At 53.8% G+C, this 27,373-nt stretch overlaps 1 non-coding gene and 3 pseudogenes across 1 annotated transcript; all 4 read left to right on the top strand.

The window, feature by feature from the left end:
- The first annotated feature begins 6,437 nt into the window (after nt 1-6,437).
- On the top strand, nt 6,438-6,614 carry LOC148647782 (U2 spliceosomal RNA; annotated as a pseudogene).
- A 5,348-nt stretch (nt 6,615-11,962) lies between these two features.
- On the top strand, nt 11,963-12,153 carry LOC148647781 (U2 spliceosomal RNA). Its single transcript, XR_015927153.1, has one exon. It is a non-coding gene; the product is annotated as a U2 spliceosomal RNA (small nuclear RNA).
- Nucleotides 12,154-17,570: 5,417 nt separating this feature from the next.
- LOC148647780 (U2 spliceosomal RNA) lies at nt 17,571-17,746 on the top strand (annotated as a pseudogene).
- A 5,067-nt stretch (nt 17,747-22,813) lies between these two features.
- LOC148647779 (U2 spliceosomal RNA) lies at nt 22,814-22,985 on the top strand (annotated as a pseudogene).
- Nucleotides 22,986-27,373: the final 4,388 nt, after the last annotated feature.

Genomic DNA, 27,373 nt, shown 5'->3' with positions numbered 1-27,373 from the left:
GGCAGCCCAGGAATTGGAGCCCCCTTCCCCCGAGGCCCAGGAGAAACTGGAGGCCCCCGAAACTCCCCGAGAGAGGTAAGAAAGGAGCCTCCCCGAAGCAGTGGCGGAGAGTATCCTCGAGGACGACGAGGATTATTTCGAAGCCGCCCTGGAGCCCGGACTGATGGTAGGGCTGGACCTGTCCAGCATGTTTACTTTTCAGTCCCCAGCGAAACCTGGAGGGAGCCCAGCATATTCCCCCCAGGACCCGAACGAGAGGAGTTACATCTGGGCTAAACAGTGCCCAGATGTAGACTCCCAATTTTCTACTGTAAGTACAGAGAGGAGGATTAACTTTCACTAGTTTAATCTTGACTGTGAAACTAACCTTCCTAACAACCAACGTGAGAGGGCTGAGAGACCCGGTGAAAAGACGGGGAGTCTTTCATGATCTGGCCTCAAAGTCTTTCTCAGTTTGTTTCTTACAGGAGGTCCACCTGAAGGATGAAAGCGACAAGCTGACATTCACCAGGGAATGGACGAAGGGAGAATCATGCTGGAGCGTAGGAGGGGTCCACTCTTCCGGAGTGGGAATCCTCCTCGGAAACACAGAGATGACGCTGGTTTCCTCCTTCTCGGTGGTGCAGGGCCGGATCCTGGTCGCAGACATCGACTGGAGGGGGCAGAAGTTGAGAGCGATTAACGTCTATGCTCCGACGGAACCCTCTATCCGGAAGGAAGTGTTTGCTGACCTGGCCAGCTGCTGCACCACCAACAGACAGATGGTGCTCGGCGGGGACTTCAACGTCGACCGGGAGAAGGGGAGCGACGCTAGCTCGGCAGAGCTGGAGTCGCTACTCAAGCAGTTCTCCCTAGTAGACGGCTTCAGACGGTGCCGCCCTAACGATGCCGGAACGACCTGGAAAAACTCCCGGGGAGTGTGCAGCCGCCTGGACTACATCTTCCTGCACACGACCTGCTCCCTGGAGTCGGCGACGGTGTCCCCGGCGTGGTATTCCGACCACGAGCGCTTGACGGTGGTGGCTAACACCAGCCTGCCGGCATTCGGTCGTGGGTACTGGAAGCTGAACCGGGAGATACTGGAGGAAGACGACTTCAGGGCACTGTTCCGGAAAGACTACGCGAGCTGGGGCGATCTGAGAGACGGCTACAGCTCTGTGGTGGAATGGTGGGAGTCGGTGAAGGACAGGACCCGAACCCTGGCGCAGACGTACTGCAGACGGAAGGCGGCCAGGGAGAGGAAGGAAGCTGCACGACTCCAGAGGCAACTCGAGGAGGAGTACAGCTCGGCTAACGGGGGAGGAGCCATCAATTCAGCCCGGGCACGGGACCTGAAGGAGAGGCTCCGCAGACTGCACACGGAGCAAGGCACAGAGGGAGCATTATGAAAATAATGAAACCTGTTCCTCCTATTTCTTCAACCAGGTCCGGGGAGCCAGAAAAAGAGGGTGATCCACAGCCTGAGACGGGGAGATGGAGAGGAAGTGCTGGACGAGAGCGACAAAGTAGAGGCGGCCACCGCTTTCTACATGGAGCTCTTTTCAGAAAAGCAGACTGAGGTGGAGGCAGGCGATGCTTTTCTGGAGGGGCTGACGGCACGAGTACCGGAGGAGGTGAGGGAGGACTTGGAGGGTCCGATCACGGCCGAGGAGCTGAAGGCGGCGCTCTTGTCCATGGAGAATGGCAAGGTGCCGGGGCCGGACGGACTCCCCAAGGAATTCTACACCTGCTTCTGGGACACCCTGGCGGCAGATCTGGTGGAAGTGGTGCAGGAGATCTTCCGCCGGGGGAAACTCGGAGACACCATGAGGGAGGGCGTCATCTCCCTGCTCTTCAAGGGAGGAGACGCCGCCGACCTCAAAAACTGGAGGCCGATCACGATGCTCTGCGTGGACGTAAAGATCCTGTCCAAGCTCCTGACCGGCAGACTGAGAACCGCCCTCCCCCACATCATCCACAGCGACCAGACGTGTGGGGTGGAGGGGCGATCCGTCAGCTGGAACCTCCAGCTGACCAGAGACGCCATCGCCTGGGCCGAGGACCGGAACGTGCCCATGATGGTGGTCAGCCTGGACCAGGAGAAAGCCTTTGACAGAGTGAACCACAGCTATCTGTTCAGGGTGCTGGAACGCTTCGGTTTCGGAGAGAGTTTCAGCCGCTGGATTCAGATTCTGTACTCTGACGTGGGCAGCAGAGTGAACGTGAACGGAAACCTGGGGGATTTCATTCCCCAGGAATCCGGAGTACGACAGGGCTGCCCCCCTTCACCCCTTCTCTATGTTCTCTTCACAGAGCCCTTAGCAGAGGCGGTGAGACGGGACCCCGTCATCGACGGCCTGGAGATACCGGGAGGCGCGGGGGAAACCCTGAAGATCTCCCAGTACGCCGACGACACGACGCTGTTCCTGAGGTCGGACAGGGGGTTGAGGAGGGCCCTGCAGGTCATGGAGCAATACTCCAGAGCCTCGGGGTCGAAGCTCAACCGCCGAAAGAGCAAACTGAAGTTCTTCGGACCCTGGAAGCACAGGACGACGGCGCCGGAGGGTCTCGAGCTCTGCACGGAGCCCCTCAGAATACTGGGGGTTTCCTTCCAGAGCCAGGACAACGAGACCAACAACTGGACTGAGAGGATCGCCAAGGTGAACGCGAAGCTGGGTCTGTGGAAAACGCGGTCGCTGTCCTACACAGGGAAAGCGATGGTGTTGAAAGCAAACGTCCTGCCGGCTTTGGTTTACCTGGCGGTGGTGTACCCGCTGCCGGCCAGACTCAGACGAGCGCTGCAAGGGATGATCTTCGGCTTCGTCTGGGGCGGCAGGTACGAGTCCATCACGAGAAACCGGATGCGTCAGCCGGTCGAGGAAGGGGGTCGAGATGTCCCACATTTCCCCCTGAAACTCGACTGCATCTTTTTCTGCAACCTCTGTCGGGCGTTGCGGGAGCCCATCGGCCACAAGTACCAGTACTTTGTCAGGCTGTGGCTCTCCATCCCGATGAGGCACTTGGTCCAGTGGTCAAACACTGGGCCCAAGGCAGAGAGGCGACCGGAGTTCTACACCCACACTGTCAAGTGGAGCAGGAGGTACGAGGCCACGAGATAGCCAGAGCTCTGCACCAACCACAGAGCTCTGTACAAAGAGGTGAGGGGGCACCTGGTCGCCAACGAAAGGCTGCGAGATCCCAGACAAGTCTGGGAAAGAACGCAGCCGAAAGAACTGGACAACGAACTGAAGGACCTCAACTGGATGGCCGTTCACAAGAGACTGGCCACCAGAGAGGTCCTCTACAGACACTCGATTTCCAGGAATCCGCATTGCCCCCGGGACACATGTTTCGTCGAGGAGACTCAGGAGCACGTTTTCTGGAGCTGCCCCTTCGCCAAGGCGGTGTGGGGCAGAATGGACAACATAATGCAACTCCTGGAAACGAATGCGGTGCTCAGCTACCAGTACATTCTGCTGGGGCTGGCACCTACCGGACTGGACAGGGGGACGCAGTTCCTGATGTGGCTGCTGCTGTCCCTCACAAAGAAAGGCCTGTGGGACGCGAGGAACAATCTCATCCGGCACAACAAGTGGGGAGCGAGGGAGCTGGAAGAGAGGATCCTGGCGGACCTCAGGAGGAGGATGAAGCGCGACGTTGCTAAATGGGGTTTCCCCACGGCAAAGGAGCGCTGGAAAGGCCTATGGACCCTGTACAGGGATTAATGGGTTACAGCAAGCGGTAGGGTTTGGAGGGACTCTCATAATAGCGCAAATCCGCCCACCCTTGCAAGGATTGATAACGGACAATCACCGCCGTTCCGCCGTGGTTTTAATTTGTGGAGTGTTATTGTGTGAGATGTTTTCCTTTTGAGATGTGTTTTTTTTCCGGAATAAAGTCTATTTTATAAGAAAAAAAACCCAGTACTGGAAGCTGAACACCCAGGTCCTGTCCGAGGCAGAATATTTAGCCCGGATAGCGGACCTGATGAGCAGCTTCCAGAGGAAAAGGTGGGTTTCCAACAGCGGTCCTCTGGTGGGAGGTCTGTAAGAAGGCCATCGCCAGGACCTCTGTGGGCTACTGCCGGGACAGGAAGTCTGTGGGTAGGGAGGTTCTAGCTGCCTTGCAAAAAGAGCTAGAAGCCTTATATGCGGCCTTTAATGGGGGTGCTCGACCCACTTCTTCAGCGCGGTCCGTGCACGCCAGGCAAAGACCAACTTCGAGGCGCTGCGCCGAGCCGATGGCTCGGTCACGAAGGATGGATTGGAAATGGAGGAATGCGCCTCGGAGTTTTATAGGTCCTTGTTTGAGGAAAAACCAGTGGACACGGGCAGGTGGGAGAAGTGGTTGACGGGCCTAGAGGGGGGATCTGACGGCCACCGAACTAAGGGAGACAATGGCCGGATTGCATAGGGGAACTGCCCCCGGGGTCGACAGCCTGCCCATAGACTTCTATGTTGCCTTCTGGGACATCTTGCAGCCCATGCTCATGGAGGTCTTTGACGAGATACTACAGGTCGGGGAGATGGGGACATCAATGAGGGTGGGGGTGATGTCGCCCTTTTTGAAGATTAGGGACAAGACAGATCTGGAAAACTGGAGGCCGATCCAGTTGCTCTGCACAGACTATAAGATCTTAGCAAAGGTACTGAGCAGACGGCTAAGGAAGGTTATGCCAGATCTGGTCTGTAGAGATCAGACCTGTAGTGTGGAGGGTCGGAAAATGGAGTGGAACCTCCACGTTATCAGGGACAAGGTAGCGTGGGTGGAAGAACAGGGACTGGAGCTCATGCTGGTCAGCCTCGACCAGAGCAAGGCTTTTGACAGGGTTCACCATGCCTTCCTCTGGGAGGTGCTGACACGGCTGGGTGTGAGCCACGCTTTCATCAGGTGGGTCAAAATCCTGTACAACGGGGCAGTGTCCCGAGTTTGTATTAATGGGAGGCTGGGAGTAGGGGTTCCAGTCAGTCAAGGGGTGAGGCAGGGCTGCCCCCTGTCGCCGCTCCTCTATGTCCTGTACTCCGAGCCCCTCCTCCACGCAATCCTTAAGGACCCCCTGATCGAGGGCGTGGTAGTCCCGGGCAGTGGAGGCGAGCAGGTAAAAATCGCAGCTTATGCCGACGATATCTCCCTGTTCCTCACTTCCGAAAGGAGTATGCACCAAGTACTTGAGCTGATGGAGGATCTCTCAGCTGGCACTGGGTCTTGTTTAAACAGGGCCAAGTTTGCCATCAAGTACTTTGGCAAGTGGAAGGACAGGAGAGACGAGGTCGCGGGCCTTCCCCTGGAGCCGGGCCCATTAAAGGTCTTGGGCATCCGATTTCACTCGGGCGATCCCGCTAGATTGAATTGGGAAGAGAAGCTGCGAAAGGTAAAGCAGAGGTTGGGCATGTGGCAGGACAGGGCACTTTCTCACTCCGGGAAGGTCCTAGTAATTAAGGTGGACATCCTGCCTCTGGCCAGGGTGTTCCCTTTGCCCGCCTGCTTGAGGAAAGACCTTGTGCGAGCTATCTTCCGGTTCATCTGGGGCGCGGGTTATGAGTACATCGCCCGGGTGCACATGTATAGACCGGTAGAGGAAGGGGGAAGAGCCGTTCCAGATTTGCCGGCCAAACTGGACACCATTTTTGTGTCCGGCCTGTGTAAGATCCTGGCTGAGGACCCGGACCACCTCTGCGTCTGCTTCATTAAGCTGTGGCTAGCTGCTACGATGAGGCACCTAGTGGTCTGGTCTAATAGGACACCTTAGGCCGAAAGGCTGCCCCTGCATTATGGGCATGCTGTGAAATGGTTGAAAAAGCACCCAAAGCCAAGGAGGGGCGGGCGTCCTTAGACCACAGGGCCTTATATCGAGCAGAAGTAGCGAAAACGTCTCCGGCCGTGGTAGGGGTCTCGGAAGAGGGCTGGCGGCAAATACAGCCTGCTGGTCTCGACAACAGGCTTAAAGACCTCAATTGGCTGACCGTCTGGAATCGCTTGCCCGTTCGGGAGGTACTGCAGAGGCATGGCCTGTCGAGACAGAACCAGTGTCCCTGCCCGAACTGCTCTGAGGTCGAGACAGTCGTGCATGTGTTTTGGGAGTGCACTTTCACGCAAACGGTGTGGAATCAGTGTGAATGGTTGTTGGCACGTGTGTCTCAGGATTTTATTTTAACAAGCCAGGCAGTAGTGAGGCGAATCCCGAGACCACGTAAGTGGAATCGTGGGTTCCTCTTATGGATGGTGATCAGCCTGGTGAAATGGTATGTGTGGGTTGCACGGAGAGAATGGGTGGACCATGGGAGAGGAGATACATGTGAGAGTCTTGTATGAAAGGTTCGGCGCGACATCATGAGGAGAGTGAAATGGGACATTGCACGGTGGGGCTTCGAAGCGGTGAAAGACCGCTGGAAGGGGTTAATTTCTTTAGGGTGATTCTGGGAGGGTGTGGTTACATAAGGAAATGTAAAGGTATGTAAATTGTTTTTGCATTTTTCTAATAAAAAAAAATTATCAGTTTAATATCTGATACGTCCCCCATCGGGGGACCACATATTAAACGGATTTTGGGAACAGGGAGCTGGATCAGGAGCTTGCTCCGTCCTCTCCACGCATCGGCCCGGTATTGCAGCACCTCCAGGAGCGGTGCACCACCTTCTCTCAGCGGTGAAAAGACAGACGTAGCTAGCTAGCTAGCGAGCAAGCAAGCGAAGTGGACTGGAGCTCCTTCTTCTCCGGTCTCTTCTCTCGTCCATCTGTGTGTCTGTGTCTGTCTCTCTCTCCCCCTCCCCGTCTCCATTCCCGTGCTCCCTCTGTGCGCTTTCCCGCGTCTCGACAAGCAGGCTGGCCCCCTTTTCGGCTCCCGGGCGTTTTCCCTCCAAAAAATGTAGTTTTTTCAGCCTTTTCCGAGGGAGGCAGGCGTGGGGTGGGTGCGTGCGTGCGTGCGTGCGTGCGTGCGTGCGTGCGTCCCCGTCCTCGCAGGGGGCCCCTTTCGACAGCCAGGCGTTTTCCCTCCAAAAAACTTATATCTACCTTTCTTTCTTTTTTTTCCGGCAGGCAGGCAGGCGTGTGCGTGCGCGTGCGTGTCCCCGTCCCTCCCTCCCGAGAGAGAGAGAGAGCTGCCCCTTGCCTCTGCCCGCAGGTGCTGGCGCTTGGCTTTCGCTTGCAGCTGGTTGGGCACAGCTGCTGCCGGTGGGAGGGGCCTAAGCTAAGGAGGCTGGGCGGCTGGCGCCCCCTGCAGCTGCGGTCTTTGTCGGGCCGTCATTGTTGGGCCGTTGACAGAAGATCAAAGAGCAGGGCCCCCGCCCGGGACTGGCAGGAAGGCAGGCAGGCAAGAGAGAGGGGGAGCAGAGTCCAGCGGCAGGCTGGCAGCTGCGCGGGTCCCGGGCTCCAGAGGAGTCAGCCTGCGCCGCTGTGCGCCAGCGGAATAGCCGCGCGTCAGTCCGCGCCTTTGGGGGCATCGCTTCTCGGCCTTTTGGCCAAGATCTGACGGTACGTGGCTTGACCGCGGCCTGACGTCTAGTCAAAAGTACGAGAAGGGCGGTGGCGGAGCGGAGGACTGCTTGCTGAGAGACGGCCTGCAAGGAAGGAGATGTGACCGGTGGAAGAGGAGTCCAGTGACCTGAAGGAAGAATTGCTGGGGACACCGCTGAGCCACCACTGATATCGCTCTGGGTTGAGCCCAGGGGGTGAAGGTGGGGCTCCCAGATGACATCGGGTACTGGTAGGAGGACGTCAGGGATGGTGGCCGGACTTTCTTTGTCCCGCGAAGGACAAATGAAGGATACGGTGCGTTTTGTGCTGAAAGCAGAAGGGGATAGAGAAGGATGGATGGAAAGGAGTGTTTTTGAGAAAACCATTTTGTTCAAGATCCTGGGTGTTAAGAAAGAAAATGTTTTGTGCTTACAAGACTTCTACTGGAAGGGCACGTATGATATCACCCTGCATACTGGTAGTCTTTGTGCTGAATTTTGGTCTAGGACTCAAAGTTTAAAAGAGCAGGCGCCCCTTGATAAGTTCTGCATTGAACCTTTGTTTGCCAGAGAAATGCGCACCTTGACGGTGCATATGTTTAACCCCCGCTTGCTAGAGGAGGACATTGTCACTTTCCTGAGACGGTATGTCGACGTGCAAGGGGCAGGGAGGAAAATCATCGATGCTGAAGGTTTCTGAATGGGAAAAAGATCATATGCAGTCCGTTTGAGGCCAAGGCCCGGGATAGAATGGGGACTGTTGCATCCGCCGGCCTTCTTTTCCCATCGGGGCAAACCGCGGTTATTTGTATTATCGTGGTCAGCCACTAATGTGCCGAAACTGTGGCGGGCATGGACATGTTCAGGCAGAATGTAAGGAGGTAGCCTGCAGGAGGTGTAGGAAGCTCGGCCACTTAGCGAAGGACTGTAACAGCACCTTGGTGTGTAATCTTTGCGGGGGTACAGAACATGTGTTCAAAGACTGTGCCAAAAGAGCTAAAAGTTTTGCAGACATCGTCAAGGGAAAAAATCTACCTGGCAAGGACGTGGGTGATATGGTGGAAAATGTCTGGCGGCAGCCTGTGGTACCCCAGGAGACAGAAGAACCTGCAGGGGGGAGAAAAAGCGGTTGGATCCGTTGAAGACACGTCAGCCGGAGAGGGACAGACTGTTTCACCACCAGAGGCGGCACCTGGACTTCTAGAAGTGGACAATTGAGTGACTGAGGAAGGGAGGGTTGACCCCTTTGAGTGGTAGACAGTGGGGACTCGCACAAACAAATAGATATGAGGCTTTGTCGAGCTCCGATGAGGAAGAGGGACCCAGTACAGTGCCAGGGAGGGGGTTGGGGGAGTGTGCTTCCCTGAGTAAGGAGAATGACGGAGAAGATGTGTTGAGTGACAAGGGGAGTGAATGTGTGAGGTAAGCGGGATGATTTGGGTGAGGTAGTAGACCCCACCAGGGGGAAGACAGTCATCCTAAAGTCCCCAGAATTTAGGAAGAAGAAAAATAAGTCACAAAGGTCAAGGTTTTATGAGTCTACTGGGGAGGTTGCAAAACGGGTGAGAGAGCTCAAGTGATTAACTTATTTTTCCAGAGGAGAAGAGAAGTAAGGAAGGGATAGTCACATTATTTGAGCTAGGACCGTCCCTTCAGGGTTTCGTAGAGCGTGAGATCCGGATGCAACTCGGGTGTCGGAGAAGGAGGGGGAGGGGTTAGGTATAGCGCAGGAGGAGATAGGGGAGGGGGAAGTTGAGGGAAAAGGGGGGGGAAGAAGGGTTGGTAGAACCCTCAAGACAGATAGTTGAGGAAACAAGCTTGGAGACTAATTCTCCTGAAAGCTTGTCTATTCCATCCTTTATAAATGTAAGTCCAGTCAGTTCTGTTGGGTGTCTAACTCCAGGGTCTTTTGCAGGTTTAGAGGGGAATAGTGACTTAGATAATCTTCTCAGTCCCAATGGATGACCTAGTTATTTGTACTCTTAATGTAAGAGGCCTTAGAAAGCATAGTAAAAGAATAGCTGTTTTTGACTCTTTGAAGGATTTGAAAGCGGATTTCTATTTCTTACAGGAAGTCCATGTCAAGGGCGAGGGAGACAGTAGACGTCTATTCAAAGCGTTGGGGGAGGGTATTTCAAGATGGAATTCAGGTGGTGTCCATTCTGCGGGAATTGGTATTCTTTTTGGGAATGAATGTTTCAAATTGACTGATTCTTTTACCGTTATTCCAGGCAGAGTCCTAGTGGTGGATGGGCAGATGGGAAATGAGAAACTGAGGCTAATTAATGTGTACGCTCCTGCACAAAAAAGGATGAGGAAAGATTTTTTTTACAGCTCTTGAGCCTTTGTTAACAACCAACAAGAATATTATCCTGGGTGGAGATCTGAACGAGGACCTGGGTTCTAGTAAGTCGGTAGGGACAAGCAGAATTTGTTCTCTATTTTCAAATTTTGATTTGGTAGATAGTGCAACGCAGGGCGCTGGAGGGGGTAAGAGACCAACCTGGAGCAATAGCCAAGGAATAGAAAAAAGATTAGATTACTTTTATCACGGAATTTAGAAATCATTTCATCTGTGATTGTTCCTACTGGTTTTTCAGACCATGACTTAGTAAAAGTTAAGTTTAAAGGAGATAAGGTCAAGTTTGGTTCTGGTTTCTGGAAACTTAACACAGGAATTTTGATGGAGGATGATTATAAAAGTCTGATTGCCAATTGCTGGAAAAAATGGGAGGCGAGGAGGTTTGTATACAATAATACAATGGACTGGTGGGAAGATATTAAAAGAAGAATTAAAAGGGAAACGATCAGGTATTGTAGACGCAGGAAGAGAAGAGGGAGGGATTTTCCAACTTACAGCGCAAATTGGCAGATTTATATGAACAAAGGAGTAGTGGGATGAAAGTAGACAGGGAGGAGATTAGTAAACTTAAGAGCGAGCTGAGAACTCTATATGAGGATAAAGCTAGAATTTTTCTTTTCAAGATAAGGAACTTTTCTCTTGAGTGCAGCGAGGGTAACTTATCTAGTCTTTTTAAAATGGTTAGGAAAGACCAGAAGAAGGTATCGTTTGAAGGTATTCAAACAAACGATGGGGTGGTGGTAGTAGACGCCAGGGGAATGGTGAAGGAAGCTACCAGCTTTTACAGAGACTAAGAAAGAATCGGATTTAGAAAATAAAGATGAGATCTTGGAGATACTACAAGTTAAGATTTCAGAAGAGAATAAGGGAAAACTGGAGGGGAATTTAACCTTTGACGAAATAGAAAGAGCACTTTATAGTTTAGGGAGAAAAAGTCCCTGGAATTGACGGACTTCGAATTTTATATAACCTTTTGGTTGACCTTAGTGCCTGGGCCAATAAAAGTATTAGAGGTAAACTTTTCAACACAGGGGTCAGTGCTTTTAAACTGGTCGGAAAAAGTGAAGTTTTTAAAGGTGAAACTGGGTCGATGGAAAAACGTGCAACTGTCTTATACGGGAAAGGTAATGGTGGCTAAGCTAGATATGTTATCTGCTCTTGGCATATGTCTTTCCTCTACCCCTGTCACTCAGGAAAGAGGTGGTAAGAACTGTTTAACTTTATTTGGAATAAAAAGTATGGATATATTCGTCGGATGGACACGTATAGAAGAATAGAGAAAGGTGGGAGAGATGTACCCAACATCCCCCTGAAACTAGATGCTATTTTTGTTTCTAGCTTATGTAAGGCTTTACAATCCGAAGTAGTGCATAAAAGCCAATATTTTGTTAGATTTTGGTTCAATTGGATTATGCCACAACTGAGGCCGATAAACAACTCAGGGCCTAAAGCAGAAATAATACCCTGGCATTATGAACATGCTAGGAAGTGGCTGAAAAAACACCCAGAAGGGAAAAACGAGGTGGTATGTGTTCAGCAAAAAGCCCTTTATAACCTGGTTAATACAAGATCTGATAATGCCGTAATCGGGAAGAAGAAAGAGCACTGGCTCAGGGTTCAGCCAAAAGATATGGACGGTTGTTATAAAGATCTGAACTGGCTAGTAGTGTGGAATCGCCTCCCAGTCAGGGAGGTGATGTACAAGCATAAACTCACCAGAACCAAACACTGTCCATATAAGGATTGTCATACTATTGAAACATTAAGGCATGTTTTCTGGGACTGTAAAATAGCGAAAGGTGTTTGGGGTCGATGTCAACAACTTTTGAGTGTGCAACCGAAGTTTGTGTTAACTGCTGAGAAAGTTTTGTTGGCTTGGAAGGGCACGGAGCAAAAACAACGGTGGATTGGGTGCTATGGTTGATAATTAGTATTAGAAAATATTTTCTATGGTCTGCCCGATGCGCCCAAACCAAGGACGATGTGAAGAGAAGAGATCAGGAAATATACTGGAGAGTTTGTAACAAATTGAAACTGCAAATTAAAAGAGACATTTTACGATGGACATTCCACGCAGCAAAGGATAAGTGGAAGGGTTTAATTTCTTTACTTCCTGTCTCAGATGTACATTGATTGGTTTTGCTTGTTTTCTATATAATGATTTTGGTTTATGACTGGTTTTGTATTTTCATAATAAAACACAAAAAAATCTGTTCTTATCAGTTTAATATCTGATACGTCCCCCATCGGGGGACCACATATTAAACGGATTTTGGAACAGGGAGCTGGATCAGGAGCTTGCTCCGTCCTCTCCACGCATCGGCCCGGTATTGCAGCGCCTCCGGGAGCAGTGCACCACCTTTTCTCAGCAGTGAAAAGACAGACGTAGCTAGCAAGCAAGCAAGCAAGCGAGGTGGACTGGAGCTCCTTCTCTGGTCTCATCTCTCGTCCATCTGTGTGTCTGTCTGTCTTGCTCTCCCCCTCCCCGTCTCCATCCCCGTGCTCCCTCTGTGCACTTTCCTGCGTCTCGACTCTCGGCAAGCAGGCCGGCCCCCTTTTCGGCTCCCGTGCGTTTTCCCTCCAAAAAACTTTTTTCAGCCTTTTCCCAGGGAGGCAGGCGTGGCGTGGCGTGTGTGTCCGTCCCCACAGGCGAGCCCCTTTCGACAGCTGGGCGTTTTCCCTCCAGAAAACGTAGTATATTCTTTTTTTTCCAGCAGGCAGGCAGGCAGGCGTGTGTGTGCGCGCGTCCCCGTCCCTCCCTCCCAAGAGAGCTGCCCCTTGCCTCTGCCCGCAGGTGCTGGCGCTCGGCTTTCGCTTGCAGCTGGTTGGGCACAGCTGCTGCCGGTGGGAGGGGCCTAAGCTAAGGAGGCCGGGTGGCTGGCGCCCCCTGCGGCCGCGGTCATTGTTGGGCCGTTGACAGAAGATCAAAGAGCAGGGCCCCTGCCCGGGACTGGCAGGAAGGCAGGCAAGAGAGGGGGAGCAGAGTCTGGCGGCAGGCCTCTGGCTGCAGGGAGGCCGGCAGCTGTGCGGGTCCCGGGCTCCAGAGGAGTCGGCCTGCGCCCTTGTGCGCCAGCGGAACGCACGCGCGTCGGTCCGCGCCTTTGTGGGCATTGCTTCTCGGCCTTTTGGCTAAGGTCAGGGGTCGAGGGAGGGAGAATATTGAGAGGACAACACTTTTACCAAGGACACGGTTGGATTGCTTCGTTTTGGACCCCGGACTGTTTTTTGGATTTGCGCTTGGAGTTTGGACCTTTGGACTTTGCTTTTCACTTGGGATAGCGCTGCACTCCACAAGCAGGCGGCGGGGAGATGTGCACAAGCGAAGGCGGATGGAAAAATGTGTGAGTACGAGTGTGGGGCCTGCAAGGCGACAACAAAAGGTGGGTGGTCGTCCATATGTTCAACCCGTTCGTGACAATCTTTGTACGTGGAGGTGCGGAAGGGCCCAGGTACCATCAGTGATACCCGCACAGTCTGGACCGGGAAGCGCCGATATGAGGTCGAACTACGGCGGGATGACAGGACAAAGGACGGCTTCACCCACCCCCCGGGTACTTTCTCCATTGGATCAGGCAAGGGGTACCTTTATTACTGGGACCAGCCGGAGTTTTGCAGGAAGTGCCGAGGCTTTGGACACCACGAGGGGACGTGCACTGTCGGAGAGTGTGGGAAGTGTCACCGCCCGGGCCACTCCACACGGGAATGCCCAGTGAAGGAGTGCTCCCTGTGTGTTGTTCCAGCAGTGTAACCAGAGAGGCAAGAACCTGGTGAGAGACATCCAAGCCTGGGTACAGCGGCCAGAGGAGGTCGTCGAGGAGGAGGAAGACCAACCGGAGGGCGGCAGGGCCAACAGAAAAGGGGGGAAGCAACGGGAGAAGAGACAGGAGGAGGAAGGGAGGCAGGAAGAAGGACAAGCGGGAGAAGAAGAGGCGCGAGAAACCCCAGCTGGGCAGATGTGGTGAAGGGGACATGGCAACCAGTGGTAGAAGTAACACCTGCAGCGTCGGGACCGGTGGGAGAGGCGGAGGGGGCAACAACTCACCCCCCTAGGGAAGAAATTGCACAAGCGTACTCAAGTTGGGAGATGGCAGAAGGAGACACAGGAGAAGAAAAAGAAGACTGATGAAGGAGGAGACGAAGGAGAAAACCAGGAGGAGGTAACAGGCCTGGAAAAGATGGAGGAGGAGACGCTCCAGTCAGCTTCGAGTGACTCCAAGCCTGACGACACCGAGGACTCTCTGCCTCTCAGACAGGGGTCCGGACCAGCAATCTGCCCCACCTTCTCGGTGGCGCAGGACATGGACGATGGCAGCCCGATAGTCAACTGCCAGCCCGGCATGCTTACCCCCGAACAGGTTTACCCGTTCAGCCCCCTGGGGTCGATCCTCCTTATGGAGACCTCGGACAGTGACACCTCGGCAAGTACAGCAGGGGTAGCGAGCTCACCTGAGCCCAGCCAGGGAGAGGAAATGGAGAGTGACAGACCCCTCTTAGATCCATCATGACCCTCGTGGTGGCAACAGCCAATGTGAGGAGTTTGAGGAAGAAGTACAAGGTTTTTTCATACCTTTCCTCCAAGAAGTTCATCTCAAGGACCTCGACGACGTGAGGACCCTTCAGAAGGCGTGGAGGAAGGGTCCTTCGTGGTGGAGCGTTGGAGGGGTGAACTCTGCTGGTGTGGGTATCCTACGTGGTTCGCCAAGCTTCGCCGCCCAGACGTTTAGCTCAGTGATCCCCGGACGTCTGCTGGTGGTGGATGGCACCTGGAAGGGGACAAGGATCAGACTAATCGGCGTGTACGCCCCAGCAGACAGACGCCAGCAGGGCTCCTTTTTGAGAGATCTGGAGCCCTTGCTATATACCAACAGGGAGCTGATCATGGGCGGTGACTTCAATGTCGACTTAGGAGACTCGCACGGTGAGGGAGTTAATCTGCTGAGGTCCTTGATCACAGATTTCAGATTGCGAGACGGGTTTGATAACGTTGCACACCACACCTGGGACAACGGAAGAGGGATTTTCAGACACCTCGATTATATCCTCTCTACTGTAAAGTGGAAAGTCCTAAGCAGGCAATTGACCCCTACCTGGTTCTCAGATCATCAGTTGCTGGCAGTCTCATTTGGTGTCTAGGACCCGGGCTTCCAGGCTGGATACTGGAAGCTGAACAAGCAAGTCCTACTTGAGGCAAGATACCAAAGGAAGATGGAGGCAGTGCTAAGAGACCTTGAGAAGAGGAGAGAACTTTTCAGCTCCGCGGTACACTGGTGGGAATCTTGTAAACTCACCATCGCAACGGTTACCAAAAGATATTGCTGGATCCGGCAAAGACTGGAGGAACACCAGTGTACCCAACTCCAGGAGGAGCTTGAGGCACTGTACAGCCAGCTGAACCAGGGGGGCGCCTTCGACAGTGAAAGAATTGCGTACATCAGAGGCCTGCTTAAGGACAAGTGGCTGCAGCGAGCAAAGGACTTCCTCTTCAGGTTGCAGGGAGGGAGAAGAACAATGCTCGGCCCAGTTCTTCAGCGCCGTGAGAAGACAGCAAGACCGTTGTCTTCTCGAAAACATCCGGCGCGAAGACGGGACTGCAGCCACGGATATACCCGGGATGTTGAGGTGTGCCACAGGATTCTACAAAGCCTTGTTTTCCGAGAAGGAGATAGACTCGAGCACTAAGGACAGGCTCTTGGAGTGTGTGGAGAAGGCGGTGGAAGACCTGTCCGCACTGGTCGGTCCAGTGTCAGGGGCAGAGGTCCGAACAGCAATGCTGGGTTTGAAGAAAGGCACTGTCCCTGGAGTTGACGGCCTACCGACCGAGTTTTACCGCACCTTCTGGAGTCAGCTGGAGCCTTTCCTAGTGCAGGTCTTCGAGGTCCTGAACGACGGTGGTTTGGGCCTCTCTGTGAAGACCGGAGTCGTCTCCTTGATTTTCAAGGAAGGAGACAAGGTGGACCTGGGCAACTGGAGGCCGATCCAGCTCCTGTGCACGGACTACAAGATCTTGGCCAGGGTGCTGGGCAGCCGCCTGAGAACCGTAATGCTGGCTGACCAGACATGTGGCATGGCAGGAAGAAAGATCAGCTGGACGCTGCAGCTGATCCGAGACGTCATCTCCTGGGTGGAGGACAGGAGCCTGCCGCTCATGCTGGTGAGCTTAGACCAGGCGAAGGCTTTTGACCGGGTCCATCACGGGATCCTGTGGGCACTCTTACGGAAGAAGGGTCTGCCTGACAGTTTTGTCAGGTGGATCATGACTCTGTACAATGGCGCAATATCCCGGGTATGCTTTAACGGAGCATCCCCGTAAGGTGTGGTGTGCGACAGGGCTGTCCTCTCTCCCCCCTGCTGTACGTGATTTACATCGAGCTCCTGCTGGACCAGCTAAGGACGGATCCCGGAGTGGAAGGGATCTAAATGGCAGGTGGTGGGGGCAGGAAGCCAAGATCGCCGCTTATGCGGACGACATCACGCTCTTCCTAGGCTCTGAAAGAAGCCTGGGGAGGGCGCTGGACATCGTGGAGGCCTTCTCCAGAGGCACCGGCGCCCGACTGAACCACGCCAAAAGCCTGGTTAAACTGTTCCGGACCTGGCCATGTGAACCAAGGACCTTTGGAGGACTGACTAGGACGACGGGCCCAGTGAAAGTCTTTGGGGTCCTCTTCCACACCATGGACCCTGCGGGCTTGAACTAGGAGGCCAGGTTTAGAAGGATCAATCAAAAGCTGGGCCTTTGGAAGAAGCGGTCTTTGACCTGGATAGGGAAAGCGCTGGTGCTGAAGGTAGAGATCCTGCCCCTGTTGCTCCATCTGACAGTGGTATACCCCCTACCTGCAGGAAGGAAGGAACTGGTGAGGATCATCTTTGGCTTTGTTTGGGGGCACTCGTACGAGCGCATTAGAAGAACAGACATGTGCAGACCCATCACGGACTGCGGCAGAGGGATTCCAGACTTCCCGGTGAAGCTGGACTGTGTCTTCGTCGCTGGCCTGTGCGTCATCCTGCACGATAACCCGCCCCACCTGTGTGGCCAGTTTGTGAGCCTCTGGCTCTTGACGAGCATGCAACACGACCCCGAAGGCGGAGCGACTCCCACTGCATTACCGCCACGCAGTGCAGTGGCTGCGGGCACACCCGGAAGTTAAAGGAGGAACAACTGCGCTGAGCCACAGGCTCATGTACAAGACTGTTCTGACAACGGAAAGGCCAGCAATCCTGGGTGTGCCCAGAGAAATCTGGCAGCAGGCCCAACCCAAGGGCCTGGACAAGAAGTTGAAAGACTTGAATTGGCTCGGCGTGTGGGGTCGGATGGCGGTCAGGTCCGTCATGCATGCGCATGGACTATCAAGGCAGAGTCAGTGCCCAAGACAAGGCTGCACAGGTGAAGAGACCGTGAACCATGTGTTTTGGGAGTGCGGGTTCGTGCAGAGGGTGTGGAGGACCAGCAGACACCTATACGCACATGTAAGTCTGGATTCCCCATTGTCACTGCGGATGGTGATGCGAGGAGTGCCCGGTTCCCGTAATTGGAATGCTAGCTTCCTGCTGTGGCTCCTGATCAGTCTCACGAAGATCTACATGTGGGAAGCACGGAATGAGCTGATCAGGAACGGTGTGGAGGTGACCATAGCAGGGATTCTGAGGAGAGTGAAAGCGGACGTGGTCCGAAGGATTCGATGGGACATTATGCGCTGCTGATTCGCAGCCGCAAGAGAGCGATGGTAGGACTTGATCACGTGGTGTTAAAGGTGGTGGGTAGGAAACAGTCTGATTTTTGTACTGTTTTTCTAATAAAAAAAAATCTGTTCTTATCAGTTTAATATCTGATACGTCCCCCATCGGGGGACCACATATTAAACAGATTTTTGGAACAGGGAGCTGGATCAGGAGCTTGCTCCATCCTCTCCACGCATCGGCCCGGTATTGTAGCACCTCCGGGAGCGGTGCACCACCTTCTCTCAGCGGTTAAAAGACAGACGTAGCTAGTTAGTGGGCAAGCAAGTGAGGTGGACTGGAGCTCCTTCTTCTCAGGTCTCGTCTCTCGTCCATCTGAGGAGCGGAGCCTTTTTGAAGGAGCGGAGGGAGTGGAAAGCGGCGGAGGCTTCCGGCCCGGGTCATCCTCAGGAGGGCCGGGGCGACGGGCCCTGCAGCTAGGCTGGGGAGAGGGCCAAGCATCAAATGGACAATTCGTTTCGGATGGAGGAAGGACACCGACATGCCTGGTCAGGAGCTGTTTGTGGAGCGCATGTTGATGAAGACCCTGGAGGTAACACCCCTTGAGGTCCTATGTGTGCAGGGGAATTGGCAGGAGAAATATTTTGATGTATCTTTTTGTGAAGAGCGATAATATAAGAAGGTGTCGGAAATTTGTGTGCAGAAACAGGATGCAGTATGTCTGAGAGACTTCGAGTTGCTAGGATTAGGCCAAGACGACACCCGCTGGATCATTGTTAATATGTATGATCTGTTTGTTACGGATGATGACGTTACAGCTTTCCTGGAGATGCATGTGGAATCAGCCGGTAGGCCTAAGAGGATAAATGACAGATACGGTTATTGGACAGGGAAAAGGCAGTATCAGGTGACCTTAAAGGCTAACGCGAATTATGAAGGGTTTTTCGCACCCCCCAGCATTGTTTGCCCTTGGGGAAAGCCGTGGGTACTTGTTCTATCGGGATCAGCCCCCATTCTGTAAGAAATGCCATGAAATAGGTCACCTGGAAAAATACTGCAGTACATCACGTTGCACAAGGTGTGGGGAGGAGGGCCACACAAAAAGGACTTGTAAGAAAAAGTCTGTTCTTTGTGTGGGGAGGATGATCATATGTACAGGAGTTGTCTAAGAAGAGACCTGACCTTTGTAGCGGCAATGAAGGGGAATGTAACCGATTTCATAGAAGAGGAGGAGGGTGACGAGGTTACAAATGAAGAGGAGGCTGGCTGGGAATTGGGGCGTGCAGAGGCACGAAAAATCAGAAGGAGAAATCGTAGAAGGGGAGTGGCAACCCAGGAGGTGGCAGGAGTCAGTAGAGAGTCTTGGGGCGTGGAGAGAGTGGAGAAGGATAAACCTCAGGGCGAACAGGCAGCAGGGCAGCTGGTGGAAGAGCAGTCTGGGATGCAGGTGGAGGAACAACCGGAGGAGGCTCCAGAGGATCCCGGCAGTAAGAAGCAGGGTGATGCAGAAGTGGGGAATCAGTAGGTAGACGATTTGGTGGTGAGTAGTTCAAAAGCCCCCCCAAGAGGCAGGGGGTAGAAAGTGATGAGCGTGCAATGTTGGAAGGGAACAAACCCAAAAAAAGAAAGGGCTCCGCTGGTGGAGGAAGGGGGTGGCAGTGAAGTGGAGGAGACAGGCACTTCGGAAGATCTAGGGCCTGTCTTGAAAGACCAGGTAGGTTCAGAAGGGATGGAAGGAACACTGCCACCAGGGCAGCAGGTGGAACCGTCGCAAACATATGGCATTTGCTCAGTACTGGTAAGTGGTGGACCTGACGAGAGCCCTAGTGCTTCCTGCGTTCCGCCTATCCCAGGAAGGACAGACGAGGTGGAAATGGGGCAAGAGGACGCAGGCCGGGCCGCGATGCTGGAGGAGGAGGGTATGTTTCCACATTATTTCTGGAATTAACCTGTGGCTGGAAAAGAGATGGATAGTGAGAACTTTGAAGGTCCATCATGACCCTCACACTTGCTACAACGAACGTCCGGGGTTTAAAGAGTAAAGAAAAGCGACACGCGGTCTTTGAAGAATTAGCCAAAAGAAGTTTTGATTTCTGTGTCCTCCAGGAGGCGCACTTGGTGGGAAGTAAGGACGCAGAGGTATTTCAGCAGGAATGGAAGAAGGGACGGTCTTGGTGGAGCGCAGGTGAAGTTCACTCCTCCGGGATAGGCATTCTCTGCGGTTCCCCTTTGTTCGTGCCGCACGAAGCAAGATCTATAGTTCCAGGCAGACTTAATAGTTGACGGTCGATGGGGAGATATACCACTGAGAATAGTGGGTGTGTATGTGCCGGCCGACAGGAGAATGCAGGGGGAATTTTTTAAGGACTTGGAGCTAGTGCTCTACACAAATAGAAGCTTGGTGTTGGGAGGTGACTTCAATATTGATTTGGAGGGAGCACAGGGTGGTGGGACGAGTGCACTGTTGAAAATTAAAGACTTTAAATTAAGACTGGCTTGCTGGTTTTTAAGCATCACACATGGGAAAACAGCCAAGGAGCTTCATACTTTGGAGTTGGAGATCCTGAGTAGAACGGTGGCGCCGACGTGGTTTTCAGACCACTTTTGGGTATCTGTGTCCTTCAAAGTTAAAAAAAAGAGGCTTCAGACACGGATATTGGAAGTTAAGCAGGTCTGTACTAGAGGACAGGGAATACAAGGTAAGAATTGGTCGCGTGTTGGGACACCTTTCTCAGATGCGTGGGAAGTTCTGGACAGCTGTAGAATGATGGGAGTACAGCAAACAAGTAATATCTAAGGTGTCAATCGACTATTGTGTTTCTAGACGGCAAGCCGAGAGGGAAGACCTGACTAGATTACAAAAGTGTTTGGAGCTCATGTATGAGGAGGCTAATTGCGGAGGAGATTTTGACCTGCGAAAGGCTAACAGGATAAGGGCATGTTTGCCCACTCAGTGGTTGCAACGAGCCAAGGATTTCCTTTTCAGACTAAGGGGTATCCAAATGGAGGAGAAGAACGAGCAATGCTCCTCACAGTTTTTCAGCCTGGTAAGGATACAACAGGAGAAAGTCTGCATCAAAAGGTTAGTGAAGAACGACGGGAAGGTGGTGGAGGACATAACTGATATGCTTGGTTGTGCTACTGAGTACTATGAAGAGCTCTTTGCAGAAAAAGAGGTGGACAAGGAAGTGCGGGGCAGGCTGATGGCTCAGGTACGTTTCCGAAGCTGTGAAAACAATGGCTTGGACAACCCGATAACGGCCAAGGAAATTAAGAACGCCATGTTGGGCCTACAGAAGGGGACAGTCCCTGGGGTAGACGGTCTACCCGTTGAATTTTACATTGTTTTCTGGAAACATTTAGTGTATTTTGTGTACAGTTTTTACAGAGATCCTTGTACTTGGCGAGATGAGCCCCTCGATGAAGACGGGTTTATTAACGCTGATCTACAAGAAGAAGGGCGATAAGGCTGACCTGGACAATTGGAGACCTCAACAGCTGTTATGTACAGACTATAAGATCCTCCCCAGGGTTTTGAGCATGAGGCTCAGGAACATCATAGCCCTTTTGGTGAAGGAAGAGCAGACATGTGCGGTGGCTGGCAGGAGGCTGGCCTGGAATCTGCAACTTATAAGGGACATAACAGAATGGGTAAGTGACAGGAGGCTGCCATTGATGATGGTGAACCTGGACCAGAACAAGGCAATTGACAGGGTCCACCACGCTGCCTTGTGGGAGATCCTAGCCACAATGGGTGTCAGCGTGCGCTTCATAGAGTGGATCCGGACCCTATACAGGAACGTGGAAACACGAGTTAACATTAACAGATGGGTAGGTAGAGCCATCCCGGTGGCGTGTGGCGTACGGCAAGGGTGCCCTTTGTCTCCCCTGCTGTATGTTCTCTACGTAGAGCCTTTTCTGGACCAGATCCGGGAAGATCCTCGAGTGGAGGGCGTTGTGGTGCCTGGAAGCAAGGGGAGACAGGTCAAGGTAATCGCCTATGCTGATGACGTTACTGTTTTTGAGCTCAGAGGTCAGCTTGCTGCATGTGCTCGATATAGTACAGGAGTATGAAGACAGACTGGGGACAAAACTGAACAGGAACAAGAGCTCCATAAAATACTGGGGCACTTGGCAGAACAAGGGAGATGCATTTGGGGGTCTGACGGTGGTGAGGGACCCGATTAAGATCCTGGGTATCTTGTTTCACCCGGAAGATGCTGCACGTCTCAACTGGGAGGGAAGGATGAAAAAGGTGACGCAAAAGTTGGGTTTGTGGCAGCACAGATCTTTGTCCTTTCTCGGGAAGGTGGTGGTTTTAAAAACTGATGTCCTGCCTCTGCTGCTCCATTTAGCAAGAATGAGGAAGGATGAGGAAGGAGCTGGTGCGTACTGTCTTTGCTTTTGTATGGGGGCAGAAGTATGAGTACGTAAAGCGCACTGACATGTACAGGCCGATAGAAGAAGGGGGAAGAGGGGTTTTGGATCTACCACTGAAGTTGGATTGTGTCTTTGTGGCCAGTCTCTGTGTGGCATTACGAGGAGACCTGATGCATGTTTGCTTTTTCTTTGTACGTCTGTGGTTTTCGCACACCATGAGACACCTGGTGCAATGGACAAATTCTACGCCCAAGGCTGAGAAGTTGCCGTGGCACTACCGGCACGCGGTGCACTGGTTAAAAGTGCACTCGGCGGTGAAGGTGGGACTTACCTCTCTGGATCACAGGCTAATGTTCCGACTACTGAGACAAGACAGCAGTGCCGCAGTAGTGGGGGTGCCTCGCGAGGTCTAGGCGCGCGCACACAGCCGAAGCATCTGGATAATAGGTTGTGTGACCTGAACTGGTTGTGTGTGTGGAATAGACTGGCCATAAGAGATTTTGTACAAACACGGCTTGACTAAGCAGAAGAGCTGTCCCCGTGAACAGTGCCACAAGGAGGAGACCGTGAAACACGTGTTTTGGGAGTGTGACTTTGTGCAACGGGTGTGGGGGGAGTCTGCACGGTGGATGCCTTCATTTTTCACTTCGGATCGTTTAACTTATGCAATGGTGTTAAGGGGTGTGGTGGGTGTTAGGAAATGGAATGAGATGTTTCTGGTGTGGCTGTTAGTTTAGTCAAAGCGTATGTATGGCAGGACAGGAATGAGTTGGTGAAGCACGGCGTGCATGGATCAGTGGGTGCTGTGGTATGGAAGGTGAGGAACGACATAGCAAACAGAGTGAAGTGGGATGTGCGGAAGTGGGGGTTTGCAGCAGCGAAAGATCGGTGGAAGGAGTTGTTTGTGTTACGGATTTGAGTCAGGATTAGGAAAGTGAGTGTGGAGTGACTGGAGTTTGAGTATTGATTAGTTTTTATATTAGAAAAAATCTGTTCTTATTAGTTTAATATCCGATACGTCCCCCATCGGGGGACCACATAAACGGATTTTTGGAACAGGGAGCTGGATCAGGAGCTTGCTCCGTCCTCTCCACGCATCGGCCCGGTATTGCAGCGCCTCCAGGAGTGGTGCACCACCTTCTCTCAGCGGTGAAAAGACAGACGTAGCTAGCTAGCGAGCAAGCAAGGGAGGTGGACTGGAGCTTCTTCTCGGGTCTCGTCTCTCGTCCATCTGTGTGTCTGTGTCTGTCTCTCTCCCCCTCCCTGTCTCCGTCTCCGTCCCCGTGCTCCCTCTGTGCACTTTCCCGCGTCTCGACTCTCTGGGCAAGCAGGCCGGCCCCCTTTTCGGCTCCTGTGCGTTTTCCCTCCAAAAAACGCAGTTTTTTCAGCCTTTTCCCAGGGAGGCAGGCGTGGCTTGTATGTGTGTCCGTCCCCGTCCTTGCAGGCGGGCCCCTTTCGACAGCCAGGCATTTTCCCTCCAAAAAAAACTTAGTATATCCACCTTTTTCTTTTCGGCAGGCAGGCGTGTGTGCGCGCGCGCCCCCGTCCCTCCCTCCCGAGAGAGAGCTGCCCCTTGCCTCTGCCCTCAGGTGCTGGCGCTCGGCTTCCGCTTGCAGCTGGTTGGGCACAGCTGCTGCCGGTGGGAGGGGCCTAAGCTAAGGAGGCTGGGCGGCTGGCGCCCCCTGCGGCTGCGGTCGTTGTCGGGCCGTTGACAGAAGATCAAAGAGCAGGGCCCCCGCCCGGGACTGGCAGGAAGGCAAGAGAGAGGGGGAGCAGAGTCTGGCGGCAGGCCTCTGGCTGCAGGGAGGCCGGCAGCTGCGCGGGTCCCGGGCTCCAGAGGAGTCGGCCTGCGCCACTGTGCGCCAGCGGAATGCCCGCGCGTCGGCCCAGGCCTTTGGGGCCATCGCTTTTCGGCCTTTTGACACGAGCCAGGGTCGAGGGAGAGAGAGCTGAGGACACCCTCAACAAGGACAACACCTTTGGATTTCCAGTGGACTGAACCCGGATTGCTTGGACTTTGGACTTGATTTCCACATAGTGGTGAGTGGGCTGCGCTGCAGCCGAAAGGCTACGTTCCAATGATGGCTGCGGACCCCGGGGAACCGAGGAGGGCCGGGAAGGACCCCAGTGTGAGATGGACCATCCGTCTCAACTGGAAGCCGGAGACGGAGATGCCTGGGCGAGAAGAGGTAGAGGACAACATTTTGTTTGATCTTCTGGGAGTTAGTGTTGCAGATCTGAAATGTGTGCAGGGGAACCAGGCACAGAAGTTCCTTGATGTTACCTTTGTTAACGCGGATATCTACAGATGGGCAGTTAAGAAGTGCACGGAAGTAATCGAGCAGGGGAAGCTGCGCGAGTACGAGTGGTGGATTGCAGGGAGACAACAAGCGGTGGGTGGTGGTACATATGTTTGAACCTTTTATCACGGATGCCAATGTGACGACTTTACTGCGCCGGTATGTCAAGGTGCGGAGTGGGCCAAATGTCATCCAGGACACTCGGAAAGTCTGGACCGGCAAACGGAGATACGAGGTCAAACTACGACAGGACGAAAGAACATCGGACGGCTTTGCCCACCCACCGGGCACCTTCGCCATTGGCTCAGGTAGGGGGTATCTTTATTACTGGAACCAGCCGGAATTTTGCCGAAAGTGTTGCGGTTTCGGACATAGAGAGGGGACGTGCCCGAAAGTGGATTGTGGGAAGTGCGGCGCTCGGGGCATTCAACCCGGCAGTGCCCAGTGAAGGAGTGCTCCCTGTGCAGCAACACCAGGCATTTGTACCGGCAGTGCGTGAAGAGGAGCTCTGACTACAACAGGGCAATGTATGAAGGCGGAAGGCTGGCAGGGGAGGACAGTGAGGTGGAAGAGAGACCGACGAGCAGTGGAGGCCCTGGTGGAGGAGAACAGGAACAGGAGAAGGCCGAACGACATGCAGAGGAGGATAACGGGCAGCCGGGAACATCGACAGGTCAGCGAGGATGAAGGGAGCTGGGCGCAGGTAGTGAAGAAATTGTGCCGCCTGAAGGGGAGGGGAGCACCTGCAGCTCCAGTGGAGGAGAAGAAGGTGGTATCTCTGCAGGGGAAAAGGAAGAAGATGAAGAAGAGAAGTGGGGAGAAACAACAGCAGTGGGAGACCCAGGAGAAGAAGACCGCCAAGGGGGAAGATGAGGATGGGAACCAGGGAGAGTCGGAGGACCTTGAGGGGATGGAAGAGGAGCCGGAGATCCTGTCTGCCTCGGGTGACTCGGAGCATGACAGTGACGATGACTCCCTCCCCCCTGGACAGGGATCAGGACCAACAACCTTGAGCGCCTTTACGGTGGCACAAAATGACGGAGGACGGCAGCCCGGTGGTCACCTGCCAGCCAGACACGCCTACCCCCGAACAAGATATCGCGTACAGCCCCGTGGAAGTCGCCTACATGTCCACCGATGACACTTAGGTGAGTACAGCAGGGGCGGCAAGCTCCCCTCAGCCTCGGGGAAGAAATGGAGAGTGACGGCCCCCCACTGGAACCGCCATGACCCTCACAGCGGCATCGGTCAACGTGAGGGGTTTGAAGAAGCAGGATAAGAGAATGGCGATTTTTTAATACCTGTCTCAGAGGCACCTGGACGTGGTCTTCCTGCAAGAGGTCCACCTCAAGGACCTCAATGAGGTGAGGACCTTTCGGAGAGAGTGGAGGAAGGGTCCTTCGTGGTGGAGCGTCGGAAGGTGGTCCAGCACGTTGGCCAGGGTGCTGGGCGGCCGCCTGAGAACGGTGATGCCGGCGCTGGTGGGGGCGGACCAGACGTGGCGTGGCAGGCTGAAAGATCAGCTGGACCCTGCAGCTGATCCGGGACACCATCGCTTGGGTAGAGGATAGAGGCCTGCCGCTCATGCTGGTGAGCCTGGACCAGGCAAAGGCATTCGACCGGGTCCACCATGGGATCCTGTGGGCACTCCTGTGGAAGAAGGGTCTGCCTGACTGCTTCGTCAGGTGGATCGAAGCACTAAACAGTGGTGCGAAGTCCCAGGTATGTGTCAACGGAGCAGTAGGGAGGAGTATTCCAGTAAACTGTAGTGTGCGACAGGGCTGTCCTCTGGCACCCCAGCTGTACCTCACCTACCTTGAACTCCTGTTGGACCAATTGAGGAAGGACCCTGGAGTAACAGAAATCCAGGTGCTAGGTGGAGGTGGGCAGGAAGCCAAGATCGCCACCTACGCAGACGACATCACGCTCTTGGGGAGAAGCACTAGACATCGTGGAGGCGTTCTCCAGAGGCACTGGCGCCCAACTGAACTGCGCCAAGAGCCTGGTGAAACTGTTTGGAACCTGGCCATACGAACCTAAGATCGTCGGGGGACTACTAAGGATGACGGACCCGGTGAAAGTCCTGGGGGTCCTTTTTCACACCTCGGACCCCTCTGGCTTGAACTGGGAGGCCAGGTTCCGGAAGGTCAACCAGAAGCTGGGCCTTTGGCACCGGCGTTCATTAACATGGATTGGAAAGGCGCTGGTGCTGAAGGTGGAAATCCTGCCCCTTCTGCTCCACCTGGCAGTAGTATACCCTCTACCTGCGAGAAAGAGGAAGGAGCTCACACGAGCCATTTTCACCTTTGTGTGGGGACACTCGTACGAGCGCATCCAAAGAAAGGATATGTGCAGGCCCGTCGAAGATGGTGGCAGGGGGATTCTGGACCTCCCAACAAAGCTGGACTGTGCCATCGTGGCAAGTCTGTGTCATCTTGCACAGCAACCCGCCTCACCTGTGCAGCCATTTCGTGAGCCTCTGGCTCTCAGCGCACATGCGACACCTGGCCGTCTGGACAAACGCAACCCCGAAGGCCGAGCGACTCCCGCTGCAGTAACACCACGCGGTGCAGTGGCTGCGGGCACATCCAGAGGTACGGGACGGTACAACATCTCTGAGCCATAAAGAACTGTACAATACCATCACGGCGGAGGACAGGCCAGTGATCCTGGGTGTGTCCAGGGACACCTGGCAGCAGGCCCAACCTAAGGGCCTGGACAATAAACTGAAAGACGAACTGGCTCGGGATATGGGGTCGACTGGCGGTCAGGGCGGTTATGCATGCGCACGGCCTGTCCAGGCAGAGCCAGTGCCCGAGACAAGGCTGCACAGAAGAAGAAACAGTACGTCACGTCTTCTGGGAGTGCGGGTTCGCACAGAAGGTGTGGATATCCAGCCGACACCTCTTCAAGCAGGTGGGTCTAGGTTTCCCCTTGTCACTAGCAATGGTGATTAATAGAGTGCCCGGTTCTCGAAGATGGAACACACGTTTTCTCCTCTGGTTGTTAATCAGCCTAATCAAGCTCTGTGTGTGGGATGCACGGACAGAGCTGATTAGGCATAACATCGAGACACCAGTCCCAGGCATCCTCCAGAAGGTCAAAAGGGACATCGCCAGAAGAATGCGGTGGGACATCACACGCTGGGGATTTGCAGCAGCCAAAGAACGGTGGAAGGACTTGACCACGTGGTGTTAAAAGGTGGTGGGTAGAATAAAAATTTAAGC

The sequence above is a fragment of the Lepisosteus platostomus genome, chromosome 15 (genome assembly GCF_059453375.1).
Source record: "Lepisosteus platostomus isolate fLepPlt1 chromosome 15, fLepPlt1.hap1, whole genome shotgun sequence".
In the NCBI taxonomy this organism is placed as follows: Eukaryota; Metazoa; Chordata; class Actinopteri; order Semionotiformes; family Lepisosteidae; genus Lepisosteus; species Lepisosteus platostomus.
This window is presented reverse-complemented; position numbering and strand designations above follow the sequence as displayed.